General features: G+C 45.1%; 1 long non-coding RNA gene across 4 annotated transcripts; it reads right to left on the bottom strand.

The window, feature by feature from the left end:
* Positions 1–870: 870 nt before the first annotated feature.
* On the bottom strand, positions 871–20,386 carry LOC140640528 (uncharacterized). Of its 4 annotated transcripts, XR_012037282.1 has the most exons (8): positions 20,280–20,386; positions 19,515–19,585; positions 19,162–19,247; positions 14,698–17,645; positions 12,073–12,202; positions 5,504–5,592; positions 2,098–2,278; positions 871–1,471 (listed from the first exon to the last, which is right to left on the bottom strand). It is a non-coding gene; the product is annotated as an uncharacterized lncRNA (long non-coding RNA). The 4 variants fall into 4 exon arrangements; XR_012037280.1 differs by having other exon boundaries at positions 19,162–19,585; XR_012037281.1 differs by having other exon boundaries at positions 17,458–17,645; positions 19,162–19,585; positions 20,280–20,384.
* Positions 20,387–20,510: the final 124 nt, after the last annotated feature.

The following is a 20,510-nucleotide window of genomic DNA, read 5'->3' on the forward strand; positions in this document are numbered from 1 at the left end:
TGAATTATTCTTTTTAGTTATTATACTTTTCAGATCCAAAATTTCCTTTTGATTCCTTTTCACGCTTCTCATCTCTTGACTGATATTTCCACTTTTTTCGCATATCATTTTCTTGACTCTGTCCACATATTCTTTTAGCTCTTTGAATATCTTTAAGACAATTGTTTTCATTTCAAGTCTTTCTAGCAAGTCTACCATGCACTCCTCCTTAAATGAGTTTTCTGTCTTTGAGTGGGTCATATTTTCCTCATTTTTACATGTGTTGTGATCTGTTGTTGTCATGGAAAACTGAACATCTGAATTTTACAATGTGATAACTCTGGAAATTATATTATCTCCCTTCCCCAGGACTTTCTTTTTATTAAATCTTTTTTTTTCTTTGAAAGAGAGAAAGAATGTGGGGAGCAGGCAGAGGGAGATGGGGAGAGAGAATCCCAAGCAGGACTCTTGCTCAGTGCACAGCCCGATGCAGGGTTCAATCTCATGACCCTGAGATCATGACGCAAGCCAAAATCAAGAGTTGGATGCTCAACCAACTAAGCCACTCTGGTGCCCCTCTTTTTAAAAAATCATTGTCATGAGGTATTTTTGTGCTGAAGATCAGCCTGAGGTGTAAACTTAAGGTATCCTCGGGTCTTTTCTGAGATTTTCTTTTCCCAGGCATGTATGGTAACTTTTCCAAATTCCCCTGCACACGTGATTACTTTTTTTTTTTTAAGATTTATTTATTTATTTATGATATACATAGAGAGAGAGGGAGAGACACAGGAGGAGGGAGAAGCAGGCTCCATGCCGGGAGCCCGACGTGGGACTCAATCCTGGGACTCCAGGATCGAGCCCTGGGCCAAAGGAAGGCGCTAAACCGCTGGGACACCCAGGGATCCCCGTGATTACTTTTAAATGTCTGAATTTTTTTAAGATTTTATTTATTTATTCATGAGAGACACACAGAGAGAGAGAGGCGGAGACATAGGCAGAGGGAGAAGCAGGCTCCATGCAGGGAGCCCGATACGAGACTCAATCCTGGGACTCCAGAATCATGCCCTGAGCCAAAGGCAGATGCTTAACTGCTGAGGCACCCAGACGTCCCTGAATGTCTGAATTCTTAATTATCTGGTTCCCAAAAGGGAAAAGGGGGAAAATGAGTAAAAACCAAAATCAAATAAATTATTTGTTTAAGATTTTTTTTTATTGATTTATTTGAGAGAGAGAGCAACAGCAGGGAGGAGGAGCAGAGGGAGAGGAAGAAGCAGACTCCTTGCTGAGCAGGGAGACTGATGCGGGGCTGGATCCCAAGACCCTGAGATCATGACCTGAGCCAAAGGCAGACACTTAACAGACTGAGTCACCCAGGTGCCTCAAAAACAAAAAAATTGAAACAAATAAACAGTCTCAGTGTCTTTAGATTCCTTGGAAGTCACTTCAGCTGATGGGTGCTACAGCCCTGAGAGCCACCTCTGTGTCGGCACACCTGTGGTCACAAACAGCAATCCACAATTAGGGCATGGATTCCTGATATTTGGAGAATAACGTCCTTATTGCCCACCTGGGTTCCCACAAATCATTATAGGACATGGATATGGCTCCCTGTTATCAGGTGGAGGGCACTGGGGGCTGGGTAGCCATTACCATCCTAAGAGATCAAATCACACAAAAGTAATCAGAGCTCACCATCCAAGCCCTCCCCTGGAAACTGAAAGCCTTCCAATAGACCTCAGAGCTCCAAAAGAGTTATATCAGATGATTCTGACAGTACAATTATTAACTAGGTAGGGAGACTATCTTCCCTGATGTCGCTGCTATATCAAGAAGTTTTATAACTCAATAAGAAGAAAAGAAATACCCCAATTAAAAATTGGGCAAATGATTTGTATAGACATTTCTCCAAAGAAAATATACAAGTGGCTAACAAGCATGTGAAAAGATGCTCAACACCACTAGCCATCAGGAAAATTCTTTTTTTTTTTTTTTTTTTTTTTTTCATCAGGAAAATTCAAACCCAAACCACAACTTACACCCACTAGACTGATGTGCTAAGCCAAAAAGTGACACCCCAAAAGATAACCACATCAAATCCCTGCAACCTGTGAATGTTACCTTCTGTGGCCACAGGTATGAGTAAGATGGGGAATCTCTGATTCAGAGGGAGCCTGGCCATCCTGACACCTCAATTTCAGGCTTCTGGACTTTGGAGCTGTGAGAACATGCATTTCTGCTGTTGTAAACCACCAAGTTTGTGGTGCTTTGTTATGGCAGCCCCGGGATGCCAAAGAAGTGGCTACAATAGAAAAGATGTGTAATAACAAACGTTGGTGAGGATGTGGAGATAATGGAAACTTCACATACATGTATCGCTGCAGGGAGTGTAAAATAGCGCAGGAATTTGGAATGGCAGGTTTGCAGTTCCTCAAAAGATTAAACAGAGTTATCATATGACCCAGCAATTCTACCCCCTAGTAATAAAGAGAAAGTAAAACCTATATCCACATAAAAACTTGTCCGTGAATATTATAGCCAACTATTTTTAATAGTCGAAAAGTACCAACAACCCAAATGTCCACCATCTGATGAATGGATCAGTAAAACGTGCATCCAAATACAATGGATTAGGAATCCCTGGGTGGCGCAGCGGTCTAGCGCCTGCCTTTGACCCAGGGTGTGATCCTAGAGACCCGGGATCGAATCCCACATCGGGCTCCTGGTGCATGGAGCCTGCTTCTCCCTCTGCCTGTGTCTCAGAGGCCTCTCTCTCCGTGTGACTATCATAAATGAAAAAAAAACAAGTACAATGGATTGTTATTTTGCTTTGTGTTGTTCGCTATCTCTCTCTCTCTCTCTCTCTCACTCTCTTTTTCTAAGATTTATTTATTCATGAGAGACACAGAGAGCAGAGACACAGGTGGAGGGAGAAGCAGACTCCTCGCAGGAGCCCAATGTGGGACTCGATCCCCAGTCCCCCTGAGCCACCCAGGCTGAGCCACCCAGGCGTCCCTTTGTTGTTCTCTATTTCTTAATGCCTCGCAGGAATTCTTTATGTATTCAAGACAATACTAGTCTTTTGTTAATTATGTGCATGAAATGATCTCCTCTGAGTTTCTGTCTTTTCCCTTTCTTCATATCTTTAGTATAAAATGGATTTAATTTGCATTTTCCTGGTTGCTGACAAATTAAGCATCTTTCCCATGTGTTTACTGGCGAATTGCCAGCCTTTTTGTGAAGTGTCTTTTTGAGTCTCTAATTTTCATTTGGCTTTTCTTAAACGTTTGTAGAAGTTCTTTAAATATTCCGAATATGAGCTTTTGTCAGTTATTTGTGTTACAGATATCTTCCCTGGCTTGCTTCTTTTTGTTTCTTTGTTTACTCTTTGAATGATGTCTTATGGTGAACAGTTCTTAATTTTACTGTAATTAGATTTACCAGTTTTGGGCAGCCCGGGTGGCTCAGCGGTTTAGCGCTGCCTTCAGCCCAGGGCGTGGTCCTGGAGTCCCGGGATCAGGATCGAGTCCGACATCAGGCTCCCTGCATGGAGCCTACTTCTCCCTCTGCCTGTGTCTCTGCCTCTCTCTGTGTGTGTCTCTCATGAATAAATAAATAAATGTCTTTTAAAAATATATATATATATATATATTTACCAGGTTTTTTTTCCTTCAGGGTTATTTTTGTGCCTAGTTAATAAATTTTTGCTACCTTAATTCCTGAAGATACTAATCCTACAAGTTTTATGGTTTATATTTCATATTTAATTAGTTTTTGTATTTGTGCAAATTAAGGATCAACTTTTTTTTTTTTTTTTTTTTTTTTTTTATGATAGTCACACAGAGAGAGGCTGAGACACAGGCAGAGGGAGAAGCAGGCTCCATGCACCGAGAGCCCGACGTGGGATTCGATCCCGGGTCTCCAGGATCGCGCCTTGGGCCAAAGGCAGGCGCTAACCCGCTGCGCCACCCAGGGATCCCAAGGATCAACTTTTTGTTTCTTTTCTTTCCTATGGGAATATTCCATTGTTCCAGAACTATTTATATAAAAGACTGTTCTTTCCCCACTGCTCTGCAAGGGCTCCTTTGTTTTTTTTGTTTTTTTTTTTTTTAATTTTTATTTATTTATGATAGTCACACAGAGAGAGAGAGGCAGAGACACAGGCAGAGGGAGAAGAAGGCTCCATGCACCGGGAGCCCAATGTGGGATTCGATCCTGGGTCTCCAGGATCGCGCCCTGGGCCAAAGGCAGGCGCCTAACCGCTGCGCCACCCAGGGATCCCTGCAAGGGCTCCTTTGTTGAAAATCAGGTATCTTACATACATCTTGGTCTGCTTCTTGATTTATTCAATTTCATGGGATTATCTTTGTATTCATACACTAATAACACAGCGATGGGACACCTGGGTGGCTCAGCGGTTGCGTGTCTGCCTTTGGCTCAGGGCGTGATCCTGGGGTCCCTGGGGATCAAGTCCCACATCAGCCTCCTGCAGGGAGCCTGCTCCCTCCTCTGCCGATGTCTCTGCTTCTCTCTCTGTGTCTCTCATGAATAAATAAATAAAATCTTTAAAAAAAATGTGCCTTAAATACACACTTTATAATAAGCCTTGATATCCAGTGAAGCCATTCTCTTATCTTGTTCCTCTGCTTTCAGAAGATTTTGGATATTCTTGGTCCTTTGCATTTTTATACAAATTTAGAATCAGCTTGTCAAGTAACACAGACCTGTAACATATATGCACACAACCCTTCTGGCATGTTTTTTGAGATTGCATTGAATGCACAGATCAATTTTATAGAAGAATTAATATGTTATAATAATGAGTCTTCTGATATATAAACTTGGTATATTTCACCTTTTATTTATTCTTTCATTTCTTATAATTTTCTTTAGTTTTTTTATGTAGCTGCCTTGCATAACATATATATGTAATATCTTTTACAAAGATTCATTCTCTAGCTCCTATGTCTATTTAGAGAAATACAATTCCTTTTCATGCTCTGATTTTATGCCTAACAATCTTACTGAAGTCATTTATTTTAAATCTTTATTTTTTTTTAATTTTTATTTATTCATGATAGTCACAGAGAGAGAGAGAGGCACAGAGACACAGGCAGAGGGAGAAGCAGGCTCCATGCACTGGGAGCCCGATGTGGGATTCGATCCCGGGTCTCCAGGATCACGCCCCGGGCCAAAGGCAGGCGCCAAACCGCTGCGCCACCCAGGGATCCCCTGAAGTCATTTATTAATTCTAATAATTATCCATATATTTATTTTAGATTTTCTATGTGCATATCATCTGCAAATAATGAGTTTTTTTTAAGACTTTATTTATTTATTCAGAGAGAGAGAGAGAGGCAGAGACACAGGCAGAGGGAGAAGCAGGCTTCATGCAGGAAGCCCGACGTGGGACTCAATCCTAGGACTCCAGGGTCAAACCCGGGGCTGCAGGCAGCGCTAAACCACTGCGGCACTGGGGCTGCCCCAATAATGACAGTTTTATTATATCCCTTCCCAATCCTTTTACCTCTTACTTCTCTTCTCTTCCTGCAATTACCAGGAGCTCCAGTGCAATCTTGATTTTAAAGCAGCAGAAGTGGGTGCCCTTGTGTTTTCCTGATGGCAAAGAGAAAGCTAGAAACACTGTAACATTAGGGATGACAATGTTTGCTGCAGATTTGTTTAGATAGTCTTAACAGATCAAGGAAGTTCCAATCTATTCCTAGTTTGCTAGGAATATGTATCAATTGTTTTTCTACACGTATTGGGGTGTTTAAATGCTTATTTTCTCCTTTATTTTGCTATTTTGGTGAATTACATTGATTTGTGAATATATTTTTTTTAAGATTTTATTTATTTGTTCATGAGAGACACACAGAAAGGCAGAGACATAGGCAGAGGGAGAAGCAGCCTGCCCACAGAAAGCCTGATTCGGGACTCCATCCCAGAACCCCAGGATCACCACCCAAGCCAAAGGCAGATGTTCAACCACTGAGCCACTCAGGTGCCACTGATTTCTGAATGTTAAACCGAACCTGCATTCCTAGAATAAACACAACGTTGTTGTGATGCATTATCTTTTCAATAATCACTGGATTTGGCTAATATTTTATTAGAAATATTTTTATTGGGGCAGCCCGGGTGGCTCAGTGGTTGAGCAACTGCCTTTGGCTCAGGTCAGATCCTGGGTCTCGGGATCGAGTCCCACATCAGGCTCCCTGCATGGAGCCTGCTTCTCCCTCTGCCTGTGTCTCTGCCTCTCTCTCTATCTGTGTCTCTCATGAATAAATAAATAAAATCTTTTAAAAAATTTTTTAAAAGAAATATTTTATCTTTGTCCCCAAGCAATGTAATATTGGCACGTAATTTCCTTTTTTCATAATGTCCCTTTCAGACTTGGGAAAAAGGCTACCTAGAAGGTCTAACTAAAACATGTGTCAAGGTACTTGCTTGGCTAAGTCAATTAAGCCTCTGACTTGGTTTTAGCTCAGGTTATGATATTGGGGTTGTGGGATCAAGCCCAGTGTTTGGCTCTGGCTTGCATGGAGTTGACTGGGGATTCTCTCTCTTCCCCTCCCTCTCCCTCTGCCCTTCCCATCTGCTCTTACTCTCTCTCTCTCAAGTAAATAAATCTGTAAAAAATATACTTTTAAATAAAATAAAACAAAGGTGTGTCTCCTCTTTTTTTTTAATTTTTATTTATTTATGATAGTCACACAGAGAGAGAGAGAGAGAGAGAGAGGCAGAGACACAGGCAGAGAGAGAAGCAGACTCCATGCGGCGAGCCTGATGTGGGACTCGATCCTAGGACTCCAGGATCATGCCGCGGGCCAAAGGCAGATGCTCAACCGCTGAGTCACCCAGGCGTCCCATAAAAATATTTTATTTATTCATGAGACACAGAGAGAGAGAGAGAGAGAGAGGGGCAGAGACACAGGCAGAGGAAGAAGCAGGCTCCCTGCGAGGAGCCCGATGCAGGACTTGATCCCGGGATCACATCCTGAGCCGAAGGCAGACACTCAACTGCTTGCTGAGCCACCCATGCGTCCCATCATCTAAAATCTTAAATGTGTTGTAACAAAGTTGTTCATGATACTCTTGCTGCCACTTTAATGTCTGAAGTATGTTTAGTAATGTCCCTTTCTCACTCTTAATCATGTTTCCTATACTTCTTCTTCTTCTTCTTTTTTTTTTTTTTTTAAGATTTTATTTATGGGACCTGGGATCATGTCCTGAGTCCAAGAAGATGCTCAACCCCTGAGCCACCCAGGGGCCTCCTATGCTTCTCTTAACATGATCGGTTTCACTACCGCTGAGAATTGCAGCTTTGTTGATTCTATTATGTTTGATTTCATTAATTTCTCCTCTTTATTATTCCCTTTCTTTATTATTATTATTATTTTTTTTATTATTCCCTTTCTTATACTTTCTTTGGGCTTAGTTTACTGTTTCTTTTTAAGCTTCTTGGGATGCTTGCTTTGGTCTTGAATTCTCAGCAGTTCTTCTTGCCTGAAAGCATTTGTATAAAACTGAATGTGTTCTTTGACAATTTGATAGAACTCACCTATGGAATTATTTATGCTTGCTTCAATTTCTTTACTAGTTATGAAGCTATTTGTTTTCTTTTTTTTTTGTCCCCCCCCCCATTTGTTTTCTATTTCTCATTGGGTAGTCGTGATGTTATAGTTTCCAGGGATTAATTTATTCTATATAATTTTTCAAAGTATTAACACAAGTTTGTTAATTGTATTTACTTATTTTTTAACCTCTATAATATCTATGGTCATTTCTTATCTTGTATTTTCTAATCCTTTACTCTTCATTTCTCTCTTTTATTCTTAATTAGCAAATCTAGAGTTTTGCCTTTTTTAAAAATTTTGCCAGTTTTTTCAAAGAATTATTTCTTTGTTTTATTAATCTCATTTATCTTTATTCTCTATTTCATTAATTTCTGCTTTCCACTGTCCTTTTTACTTTCCTTCAGTAGAATGTGTTCTTTTTTTATTAATATTGACACAGAATTCATTATTATTATTTTTTTAAGTAAGCTCTACACCCAGCATGGGGCTTGAACTCATGACCCAAAGATCAAGGGTTGCATGCTCAACTGACTGAGCCAGCCAGGCATCCCCACTTCCTTTTATTTAAGCATATGTCTTTGATTTTCTCTCTAAATACCATTTTGTAGTATCCCACAAATTTTGATGAGTAAAATTGTTATATCATTCAATTCTACTTTTTCCTCCTTGGTTCATTTGACCCAAAAAGTACCTGTGCGTTTGCTTGCCTGCTGTAGGTCTAGATTAGAATGCTTTAACAGAATTTCTTTTGGGCCTCCCTGGCTACAGAAGCCACTTCCTGCTTATTAATCATTCAAGTACATCAATTATCCATCCAAGCTTATATGCATCATGCACTGCAAGTCATCTTTTCTCCTGCCTTCTTGGTAAAAGGAGGCTTTGAGTCCAGCAGCCCCAGGGGAGGGCATGTAGGTGGGACTCAGGCTGACTCAGAAGGCCAGCCCTGGACAGCTCATGTCTGAGGTTACACCCGCCGGAACAGAATCTTGTTCTGACAACTCGACGAGTTTCATGTGGCCTCGTCATGCCCAGCTCCTAAACTGTTGTGTGAGGTCAGGGATTTATTTATCAGGAATGGTTAGACCTTTGACAATTTTGCTTTTTCAATTCTACCCCTGTCTTTGACCTGGAATCAAATATACTGGTAACAAATATTTTCCAAATGCAATCAGGACAGCCACTTTCCTGGTTGATGTGTGCTGGGGATATGTGAACCATCAGCAGCATGGTCATAGAAGGGGAAGTACAGGAAGGGCAGAAAGGGTCTTAGGCAGGTTTGAATCTCCTGTCTCGATGGCCACCCCCTGTCAGCTTCCTATAAGGACTCCATAATGAACAACTGAAAGGTGGTAAGTCACCATTAATTATACCTGGTGCACTGACCTCAAGATAAAATTAAATCCATTACCAGCTGGTGAAGAATTACCCTTCTTTCTTTACAGCCACACTTTCTTGATTATTTTGTCACTCAAGTTGGGGACTGTGGGCAAGTTAGTTAATCCAAGTGTAGTAGGCTGCACAGTGGCCCCCTGGGATATCAGGTCCTGATCCCTGGAATCTGTGGATGTTACCTTATAGGGCAAAGATCTTGCCAATGTAGTTAAATTAAGGATCCTGTATTATCTGAGTGGGCCCTAAATGTCATCCCAGTGTCCTTATAAGAGCCAGACAGAAGGGAGAAAGACACAAAGACAGAAAAGGAGTCAACAATGTGACCAGAGGTGGGAGCAATGCTCCCACAAGTAAAAAAAAAAAAAAAAAGAAAAAAAAAAAAAAAAACAGAAGGGGAAAAGGCAAAGGACAGCTTCTTCCCTAAAGCCCCTGGAGAAGTGTGGTCCTGCTGAGACCTTGATTTCAGTCTTCTGCCTCCAGTCTTTCACACTTCTGAAGGCAGAAGAGTGAGAGAATAAACTTCTGCTATTTGAAGCCACATAGCCTGTGGCCAGAGGAAAGTGAGACACGGTGCCCAGGGGGATGTGTTGGTGCTGCACAAACCACAAACCTGGGCCCCATGGGAATCTACAGCCCCTGCTCTGCTGTAGTGGGCTGCTGGGGTTTACCTCTGTCCAGACCCAGCTCATGTCCCTTCCCTCAATCAGAGCGAGCTTTTTTTTCCCCAGGCCTGGCTAGCTGCCTCTCTAGCACCTCTGCCCTCTAGCAGCAACCTGGGCTTAGCTTCCCTCTAATCAGCTGAGGGGTTACTGAGTGAAAAAGCTCTGAGGCTCCTTCTAGCTCCGACATACAAGTCAATCAGTCATCATTCATTTTCATTCTCTTACCACCCAACATTTGGGGGCATCAGGTCCTTAAGTCTGTACAAGTCCTCTTACCACCCAACATTTGGGGGCATCAGGTCCTTAAGTCTGTACAAGTCCTCTGGTGCCTGGCCAGCTGGTGCTAGGAGTGTGATCTGGGACAGGAGACCTGCCTTGATGGTGAGCTCAGAAACTCTCCAGACCCTGAGCAAATTCCAGGGCACAGAAGATGGAGTGGAACACCTGCAGCAGAGGCCTGGTGTCACCATTCACCAGCCAGGAGAGCTCAGCAAACCTCCTAACCTTTAGAAGTACCAGTTTTCTCATCTGTAGAATGAGAACTCATTCATTACAGGAGAAGCCAGAAAGATAAAAGGGAAGCCATGCAGGCCTAAGGCTTCTAAGATACCAAACAGTTGAGGGAGGATGAAGCTGGAAGTGCTACAAGAGTGGGTGATCTGGGAGTTTTTGGGGAGTGGGGGCAGGGTGTCACAGACTACAAGTCTGACCTCCACAGAGAATGGGAGAGAAGAGAAAGCAAAGGCTGGAAGTGAGGACATGGAGTTGAGGGTCCCCTTCAGTTTAGAATACAGAGAAAGGCAGCTGTTTGTGGCTGGTAGAAAGAGTCCACACATAAAGAGAGAGTGCCAATGAAAGAGGGGCTGAGGACCCAGGGGGGGTCTAAGGGTGCCAGGAAGTACATGGGCCCAGACTCCCCATAGGAGAGTCCTTGTCTCCTTTGGGATATGCAGGTAAGTAGAAGAAAAGTGTGGCCCTCCGTGGGGCATAGGGGTGTCTGTGGGCTTTGGACAGGGTGTGCTGTGTGGGCTCTGGGTGGGCTGTCGCTGCCTCTCTGACTCTCAGGGTCCTCTGCCCACCCAGCGTTTGCCCCTCCTGCCAGGAGCTCCAGGCCAGAAGGGGGCACCCCTTTCTCCACTGGGGGCTCACCTGCAGCAAGTGGGTAGGGGAGGCCTGACCTTACGTTGAGTTTATTTGGCAGCTTTAAATTGTGCAGGGTTTTTAGTAACTGTGAATGTCCAGAAAGTTAGGATTCAAAGGAACACCATTGAAAACAGGGGGCCAAGAAAACAGATTTATATTCACACCACCTCCTGAATTTATATTCCTTGATAAATGTAGTTACAGTAACGATAGGGTTGCAAGAGGTATTATTGTCCTTCTCCCCGGCACCCCCGGCAGTTTTTACTAGATGGAAATTATGACGCAAAATAGTCCCTAAGTTACTGCCCTTGACATCTGAGAGACATCCCAGGTATAACCTATTCACAACGGAACCGAATTTTTTATTTCTGCTGTTGACCCCCCAGTCCCCTCCCCCAGGCCCATCTCTCCCATCTCAGTAAATAGTACTAGGAGCCAGCCTCAGTTCCTACTTTTTTCTCTTCCCAAGCATCTGGTCCATCTGCAAGTCCTGCAGTCCCCGCTTCAACAAGTGCTCCCAGATCTGACCCAGCATGAACCCCTAGCCTCAGCCCTCCTTCTGGACACGTAATAGCTTCCTCTCAGCACCTCCACACCTAGTTGGAGGGGCCTTTTTTTTTTTTTTTTTTTTTTTTAATGATAGGCACACAGTGCCTCAGGTCATGGCTCAGGTCATGATCCCGGGGTCCTGGGATCGAGTCCCACATCAGGCTCCCTGTGGGGAGCCTACTTCTCCCTCTGCCTGTATCTCTGCATCTCTCTTTGTATCTCTCATAAATAAATCAAATCTTTTTCTTTTAATTTTTATTTATTTACGTTAGTCACACAGAGAGAGAGAGAGAGAGAGAGAGAGGCAGAGACATAGGCAGAGGGAAAAGCAGGCTCCATGCACCGGGAGCCCGATGTGGGATTCGATCCCGGGTCTCCAGGATCGTGCCCTGGGCCAAAGGCAGGCGCTAAACCGCTACACCACCCAGGGATCCCCTGGAGGGGCCTTTTATCTTATTTTTGACCAATGCTTAACTATTTCAATTTTATTTTTTATTTTATTTTTTTTTAAAGATTTTATTTATTCATGAGAGACACAGAGAGAGAGAGAGAGAAGCAGAGACACAGGCAGAGGGAGAAGCAGGCTCCATGCAGGGAACCCGACGTGGGACCCGATCCCAGGTCTCCAGGATCAACGCCCTGGGCTGAACGTGGTGCTAAACCGCTGAGCCACCCGGGCTGCCCTCAATTTTATTTTTTAATAAAAATTGAGTAAACCTGCAATTTCCCTCTTAGATATGAACCCAAAAGAATTGAAAACAGGTACTCACAAGGATACATGCAATTCCATGTCAGTACAGCAGTATTCCCTGTAGCCAAAAGGTGCAAACAGCCCAGACGTCCGTGAAATGTGCATGGGTGGGCACATCTGGTCTACCTCCACAACAGCATATCATTCAGCTGTGAAGAGGAGAGAAGTACTGGTACATATCACACTGTTTTTTAATTTTTTTTAAAGATTTATTTATTTATTTATGATAGACATAGAGAGAGAGAGAGAGGCAGAGACACAGGAGGAGGGAGAAGCAGGCTCCATGCCGGGAGCCCGATGTGGGATTCGATCCCGGGTCTCCAGGATCGTGTCCTGAGCCAAAGGCAGGCGCTAAACCACTGTGCCACCCAGGGATCCCCAATAAATAAAATCTTAAAAAAAAAAAGAACTCGTGGTTGCATAACATTTCAACTGTACTAAATGCCCCTGAGTTATTCACTTGAAACAGTTAATTTTATGTTGTGTGAATTTTCTTCCATGATTTATTTTTAAAAACATCTCAAGTATTTGTCAGGAATAGTGATACACAAACGCCCCTATACCTACCTCCCATTTCCATTCTTGACTCCTCAAAGGTAACCACTGAACCTCTACCCTGATTTTTGTATTTGCTATCTGCTTTTCTGAATTATTTTTTCCTGTACGTTTGCATCCTTAGACAATATGTGGTTGGTTTTGCATGTTTTTGTTTCTGAGCTTTGCATAAATGGAATAGTGCTTTATATAGTCTGTGAAGCTTTTATCATTCAGGAATATATGTCTGCTATTCCTTCACATTGTTGTGTGTGATTGTAATGAAACTGTTCTCTGTTCTACGCTGTTTCTTTGCATAAATATGCCATAGTCTTTATTCACCCAGACAATGGATGTTTATGTTGTTTCCAGTATTTTTCTATAACAAACAGCAATGCGGTAACATTCTTACATGTCCACTGTGCACATGGTCAGGAGCTTCTTTAGGGCGATTGCTGTATTGTGGGACATGTACAACTTCTTCTTTTTTTTTTTTTTGGACATGTACAACTTCGACTTCACTTGCTAATGCCAGATCTTTCCCAAATGCCAATTGTATTTGGGTTTGCAAAGAACCACTTTTTAGCTTTGTTTGGTCCTCTATGTGATATTCATGCTGTATTTCATAATTTTCTGCTCTTGCCTTTAGTATCAGCTTGCACTCCCACCAGCAATGCCTAAGAGTTCCCTTTGCTCCACATCCTCAGCAATGCTTGGTGTGTCAAACTTTTTTAGTTTTGCCAATCTGGTGACTGTTATATGGTGACTCAGTGTGCTGTTGGTTTGCATTTGCAGTAACAGATGAGTTTAAGCATCTGTTCTTATATTTATTGCCACTGTGAAGGGCCTGTTCTAATATCTCACCCAAATGAGTAGTAGATTATTTATCTTATTAAAATTGTAAACACTCTTTATGTAATATGGATATGAATCTTTTAACATCTTCTCCCAGTTTGAGATTTGTACTGTCACCCTGTTTTTGTTTTTGTTTTTGTTTGAGACAGAGAGAGAGAGAGAGAGAGAGTGAGCGAGTGCACGCACACTCACAGGCAAGGGGGGGAGGAGCAGAGGGAAAGGGAGAGAAAACCTCTTAAGCAGGTTCTATGTCCAGTGCAGAGTCTGATGCAGCACTTGATCTAATGACCCTGACATCATGACTGAGCCAAAATCAAGAGTCAGACACTTAACCAATTGAGCCACCCAGGCACTCCTTTGGTTTTTTATTTTTTATTTTTTTTAATTTAGGATTTTATTTATTTATTCATAGAGACAGACACACACACACAGAGAGAGAGAGAGAGAGAGAGAGAGAGAGAGAGAGAGAGAGAGAAAGGCAAAGGGAGAAGCAGGCTTCATGCAGGGAGCCCGACATGGAACTCGATCCCGGGACTCCAGGATCACACCCTGGGCCGCAGGCAGGTGCTAAACCGCTGAGCCACCCAGGGATCACCTGTTCTTTTATTTTTAAGTAATGTCTACACCCAATGTGGGGCTCAAACCTACAACTCGCATGCTCTTCTGATTGAGCCAGCCAGGCACCCCTGTATTGTCACCTTTTTTTTTTTTTTAAGATTATTTATTTATTTATTTATTTATTTATTTATTTATTTATTCATGAGAGACACAGAGAGAGACAGAGACATAAGCAGAGGGAGAAGCAGGCTCCCTGCATGGAATCTGATGTGGGACTTGATCCCAGGACCACGACCTGAGCTGAAGGCAGATGCCCAACCATTGAGCCACTCAGGTGCCCCAGGATTGTCACCCTCTTGATGGCGTTTTTGAAAAAAAGAGATCATTATTTAACCGTATATCCCTTTGCACCTTGTAAATTGTGCACCATGTGCATCTATTACCAAAAAATTGAATATAATTTGAATTAAAACAAAAGAGCTGGAGGACGCCTGGATGGCTCCACGGTGGAGCGTCTGCCTTTGTTCGGGGTGTGATCCCGGGATCCGGATGAGTCCCACATCAGGTTCCTTGCATGGACCCTGCTTCTCCCTCTGCCTGTGTCTCTGCTTCTCTTTCTGTGTGTCTCGTGAATAAATAAATAAAATCTTAAAAAAAAACACACACACACACACAAAAGATCTGAGTCTTGGGGCACCTGGGTGACTCAGTTAAGCGTCCAACTCTTAGTGTCGGCTCAGGTCGTGATTTCAGGGACAGGAGATGGAGCTGCGTTGGGCTCTGCTCTCAGTGGGGAGTCTGCTTGAGGAATCTTTCCCTCTGCCCTCTTCTCACTCTCTCCTTCAAATAAAATACATAAATCTTTTAAAAAAAGAGTTTAGTCTCTATCACACTACCTTCATTAATTTCCTCAAAAAGAGCTTAGATTGTTCCTTAAAAGGTTAGTATTTGTGTTGGGAGATGTTGTTACTCCTGTAGATCATTCCCAAAGAAGATGCAAGTCTTGGGAGAGGTCCCGGGTCTCTGTCACCCACTCTTCCTGGCTTTCTCCCCACTCTGTTATTGCCCACTTGTCTCTGCAGCTAGCAGAGTGTCAGAGCCACTGGCCTGGGACCTACAGCATTCCTTTCTGCCTCGGGAGCCTGAGCAAGCCTCTCGCCTTTCCATGGTCTCCATGTCCTTGAGTGCAAAACAGAGGCAATGGTATGGACACTAAACCGGACCTAGCATTGCTGGACCTCTTACCAAGAGTGTTTGCACCCATCACCCCCATGAGGTGGGTGAGACTGGATGAGGAAATGTGGAAGGAGTGAGTCTCTTCAGCCACGTGTAGCCTAAGAAGCCTTGACCCTCCTCTCCAGCGTTCATCCTGGGACAACTGATAAATGCAACTGCCCAGGAAGGGTGAACTCTGCACAAACGTGCAGGCTGCTCCCTGGGCATTACCTCTGTGGATCCCCACAGGAACTATTAGTGACAAGTACTATTCTTCCCATTTGACTGACATGAAGTGATTTGCCCAAGGTCACCCAGCAGTCAGGATCAAAAGCCAGTCTCAAATCCAAGGTTCAAAATCCAGGGCCTGCGCTTTTCTTCCACCACTGTTGTCTTCATAGATCTTTGCATGTATTCTAAACAGTGGGCTTTCCCAGCTCAGAGCAGAGTGGCCACGGAGAGGGGCTGCTCCAGAGAGCCACATTGTCAGGATCTAGAAGGTCACCCAACAGAATGTCATATACATGTGCTTCTAAATCTACAACCAGATCTACAATCTCTAGCACATCAGAGAATAGAACGTTTCCATAGCCTGGGGCCATTAAATGCAGATGCAAACAGCCCTTTCTATCTCCATATCCCCCAAGGCCATCTCAATATTGTGGTGCATTATGGGAACTGATAACTATTGATCAAAGATGAGTTTTTCAGAATAGTATGCTCAGGAAGCCTGGGAAGTCTGTGATCCATCTCAGAAGCAGTCCATTCACAATTATCTTGAAAGGATGCAGTACTTAGAAGAGAGGAGAAGGGTGGTTATTGTCAGATCTGTGCTGACTTTTTTTTTTTTTTTTTTTTTGTGTGTGTGTGTGTGTGCTGACTTTCTAACTAGATACTCTGCTGAGCTAAGTACAAGGAGGTAGAAGCCCCTTTACTTACCCAGAATGAAAGGGACCCATCACTGTCAGACATTTGGAGGGCAGAGCACAGCTTTGGAGTGTGATCCTGGCTCTCCTCTTGGTTACAACAATGTTGAGCAAGTTATAGTCCCTTCTCTGAACCCTGGTCTCACCCCCACCCCCAGCAACATGCATGTTAACTCCCTCACAGGGTTGTTGGAGAGTTAGTAGTCTTAAGCATAGGTACTTGGTGCAGTGCCAGGTACACAACTGGAGCCAAAAAAAAATGTACTATGACCTCAGGCAGTAAAAATCAAGGATGCTGGGATTGGGGGAGAGCTCACTGGAAGCCGATGTGGGAAGGCTCCATGGAAGACGTGAGATGACAGGGCTATATAATGACAGGGAGGATTCAGGGGGACTGGGAAGATGTTCCAGGCAGGAGAGCAGCAGGAACACAGTCTGGGACATGAGAATTCCTAAACTGCCTCCTGGACCCTTCTTGAGGGCAATAATGGCCCCACTGGGGTAAAAAGGGGACCAGAGTAGTGAATTAGGAGAATAGCAGCATGCCTGCTCTGACCTCCAATATTCTGGGAGCAGCCTGGATGGCGGATCTGAAATGGACTTCATATTTCCCAGTGCCTCCAAGTGTCTGTGGCCTCCTTGGCCTACACTTGGCCCAGGCCCTCCTCTTCCCCTGCCTCTAGGGATGATGACCCCAGGTGTCCCAGATTATTACACTCCTTTTCTCTGTTGCTTTGTTTATTCTCAGTGCTCAGCTCTCTACCCATTTCTGTCTCTCACATACACACATACATCCACAGAGGAACAGCTCCTGGCCCCAGCACTTCTTACATTCTGGCAGAGGGGTTGTGGCTGTGAGTGGTGGCTGAAGCAAGCCTTTCCAGGTCTGTCTAAACTAGATGTGGTGCAGAGAGCACAGGACTGGGGTTTAGGAGATCTGACCACTGCACATGACAGAATTGGTTTAGGAATGCACTGGACTGCAAGTAACAGACGATCCAAAGTGTCATGGCTCAAACAAATGGGTGCCTATGTTTCTTGCATAAAGGCCATTATTATTCTCTGTAAGGGTCCAGCAGGCAGCTTAGGAATCTCACATCTCAGACTGTATTCCTGCCTGTCCCCTTGAATCCTTCTTGTCATTATATAGTCTGGAGGAGAGCAGTCTCAAGGCCAGTGCAGGTACTCAAAGATTCTTTTTCTCTGGTGCCCACACTAGCTGTGGAGCAAGGACATGGGTCTGGTGCTTGGGAGCGCTGGGCCCCTTTCTGGCTCTGCTGCTAACTAGCTGTGCAGCTGCAGACAAGTCACTTCACCTCTTGAAGGCTCCATTCCTTTTTTGCCTCCCAGCAGCAAGGGTAGGACTAGATTATCCTCAGCTTCTGACGTCTCAGGATGAGCTTCCTTCCTGACATGTGAGTCAGCTCTACCTATGTGCGCGCACACACACACAGCTTGGTAGTTTTGCTTGTGTCTTTTCAGCTTAAAGAGATGAAGATAGAACCTATTTTAATATGAACATAAGGAATAAAGAACATGAAAAAGGACAGGAAGGCATTCTCGGAATGGAAGGGTGAGACCCAGATCTCACCCTTCCATTCCTTCCAGACCATTGATCCAGACATAACAATGCTTTTTTCTTTTGTCTCCTCCACTTGGTCCTTATTTGCATGTAACATGCATACCTTGCCTCCCATTTTCCCATTTCCATCATGTCATTTGACATAAGTGCAATGAAAAGTTCAAAGTGTTGCTTTAATTCCAGCCTTTATGAAAATGAGAATCATCTTTTTTTTTTAAGATTTTATTTATTTATTCATGAAAGACACAGAAAGAGGCAGAGATATAGGCAGAGGCAGAAGCAGGCTCCCTGCAGGAGCCTGATGTGGGACTAGATCGTGGAATCCCAGAATTACGCCCTGAGCCAAAGGCAGATGTTCAACCACTGAGCCACGCAGGCGTCCCAAGAATCATCTTTAAAAAAAAAAGTTAGGATCCCTGGGTGGCACAGCGGTTTGGCGCCTGCCTTTGGCCCAGGGCGCGATCCTGGAGACCCGGGATAGAATCCCACATCGGGCTCCTGGTGCATGGAGCCTGCTTCTTCCTCTGCCTGTCTCTGCCTCTCTCTCTCTCTCTCTCTGTGTGTGACTATCATAAATAAATAAAAATTAAAAAAAAAAATAAAATGTTATTTATTCATGAGAGACACGGGGAGAAGCAGAGGCACAGGCAGAGGGAGTAGCAGGCTCCCTGTGGGGAGTCCAATGTGAGACTTGATCCCAGGACCCCAGGATCATGACCTGAACCAGAGACAGACGCTTAACCACTGAGCCACCTGGCATCCTGGAAACCAGAATCATCTTGAGTTAAATAGCGTCAGCTTCATTTCCTATCCTTTGGCATTCATTGAATCATTATTTAATGTGTGGCTTGGTGAGAAAAGCATTTAATTGGAAACCTCATCCCCCAGCTAGTTCTTTGGCCAATGTGGAATGTTCTGAATTGTCTAAATCCTGTCTCTCAGCTCCTACCCAAGGCTGAAACCCTTTTGTGGGTTTTTCAGGTATTTTCACAGCTGATCTAGTTGCCCTTCCTATCCTCAGGATGCAGAACTGAGTGCCATGCTGTGTCTGAGCCTGGCCAGGCTCCTGCGTACCCATCCAACCTAAGCTCTCACCTCTCATCCTCTTGGCATTTACCCAATCCTACTATGTTCCTCATCTCTTATGCCCTTGCACAGGCTGCCCTTCTGCTTGGAATGCCTTTCCACTCATCCTCCCCTGGTTAACTCTACTCACAGTTTCAAACTCAGCATAAACATCTTTCCCAGGAAGCTTCCTGAGCCAAATCGGGCCAAAAGCCCTACTGGGGCTCCCACAGTCCTATGCTCACCCACATTTCAGATGAAGTGAATGAGGCACACATTTAACTAATGAGAATATAATCATATCTCCCTGGCCAAAGAGGGAGATAGAGAATAACATTTTAAACAAGGCTGCCTTGGCCCAAGGAGCACTTGCCTGAGAGAGTGAGATGGAAGCCCCAAATGCATCTTAGTCCTCGTGTGTTTTTATGGTAGAAGCATCTGTCCTCTCTGGGTATGATTCTGGTGTTTAAAGACATATATGTGTCACAGGGCAGGAAATGTCCCAGACATCGCAAGACAGTTCACATGCTGGGGGACGGAAAAAGGAAGAAAGAAAAGAAAGAAAAGGGATACCCACTACAAGAACTTTTCTGTTAGGGACGTTTTAGGACATGGATTCAAATCCCAGCTCTGCAGCTAACCAATTGGCTACTTCGGCCAAGTCACTGTAATCTGCTGGCAGGTGTGTCTGCGCATCTTTATAGGGTTATGCTGAGGGGCACCTGCCTGGCTCAGTCCGTAGAGCATGCGACTCTTGATCTCGGGAGTTCCAGCCCCACATTTTGGCATAGGGCACACTTACAAAAAAAAAAAAAAAAGAAAAAGAAAAAGAAAAAGAAAATATACAGGGTTGCCCTGAGGCTCAGATGAGGCAACAAATGTAACGTATCCACGAGGTGGACGCTCAACAGTCGGTGTCACTTGAGCCAGCTCCGCTCTCCATCCTGAGAACCCCGAGGCCTGGACGCCAGGCTCCGCGGCCGGGGTCTGCGCAGGACCCCGGGCACAGCCCGAGCATTTCCGATGGTCCCGGCTGCAAGCGCCGCTGAGCTCGCCCCCGGCTGGGACCCAGGGGTGCTCCCCGCGCTTCGGCAGCCACAGGCGGGCACTCAGGACCTGGTCCCCGGGGGCCCGAAGGGCTTCGCCCGCTCCCTCTCCAACCCCGTGCCCCGCCCGGACAGCAAGCCCTCTTCCTTCCGGTGGCATCGGGCAGAGTGCGGGTCCGTCTCCCTCCCGCCCGCGAGCTCCTCGAGGGTTCCCGGAGCGGGAGGCAGCGAGGGTGACTGAATCGAGAGGCCCCTCCCCGCAGCCCCGGCCCTACTACAACCGCGGCGGCGGCCCCGCAGCCTCGGCACACAGCAGGCGTCCCACCAACCCCATAAAGGCCACCCCAGCGGTCGCGCTCCAGGCCACCGCCCAGGGCCGAGCGCCGACTCCTCCCGGGGCGCCGGCAGCGCCCACCGCGACCCACGGCGACCCACGGCGACCCACCACCCCTTCCGCGCTCAGGGCGCCGCCTCCTCCACCCCGGCCAGGACCGAGTCGCCCCTAGCAACAGCAGCCGGGCTGGCTTCCTCCGGCCGCGCTGATTGGGCGACCTCCGGGAGGCGGTGCCGTCACTTCCGGCAGCCGGAGGCAGCAGAGGAAGCCGAGGGGCGGCCATCTTGGGTCCGTGAGGCTCTGAGGTACCGGGAGCGGCGGCGGCGGCGGCCACCGGGTGGA

Source organism: Canis lupus, chromosome 9 (genome assembly GCF_048164855.1).
Source record: "Canis lupus baileyi chromosome 9, mCanLup2.hap1, whole genome shotgun sequence".
In the NCBI taxonomy this organism is placed as follows: Eukaryota; Metazoa; Chordata; class Mammalia; order Carnivora; family Canidae; genus Canis; species Canis lupus.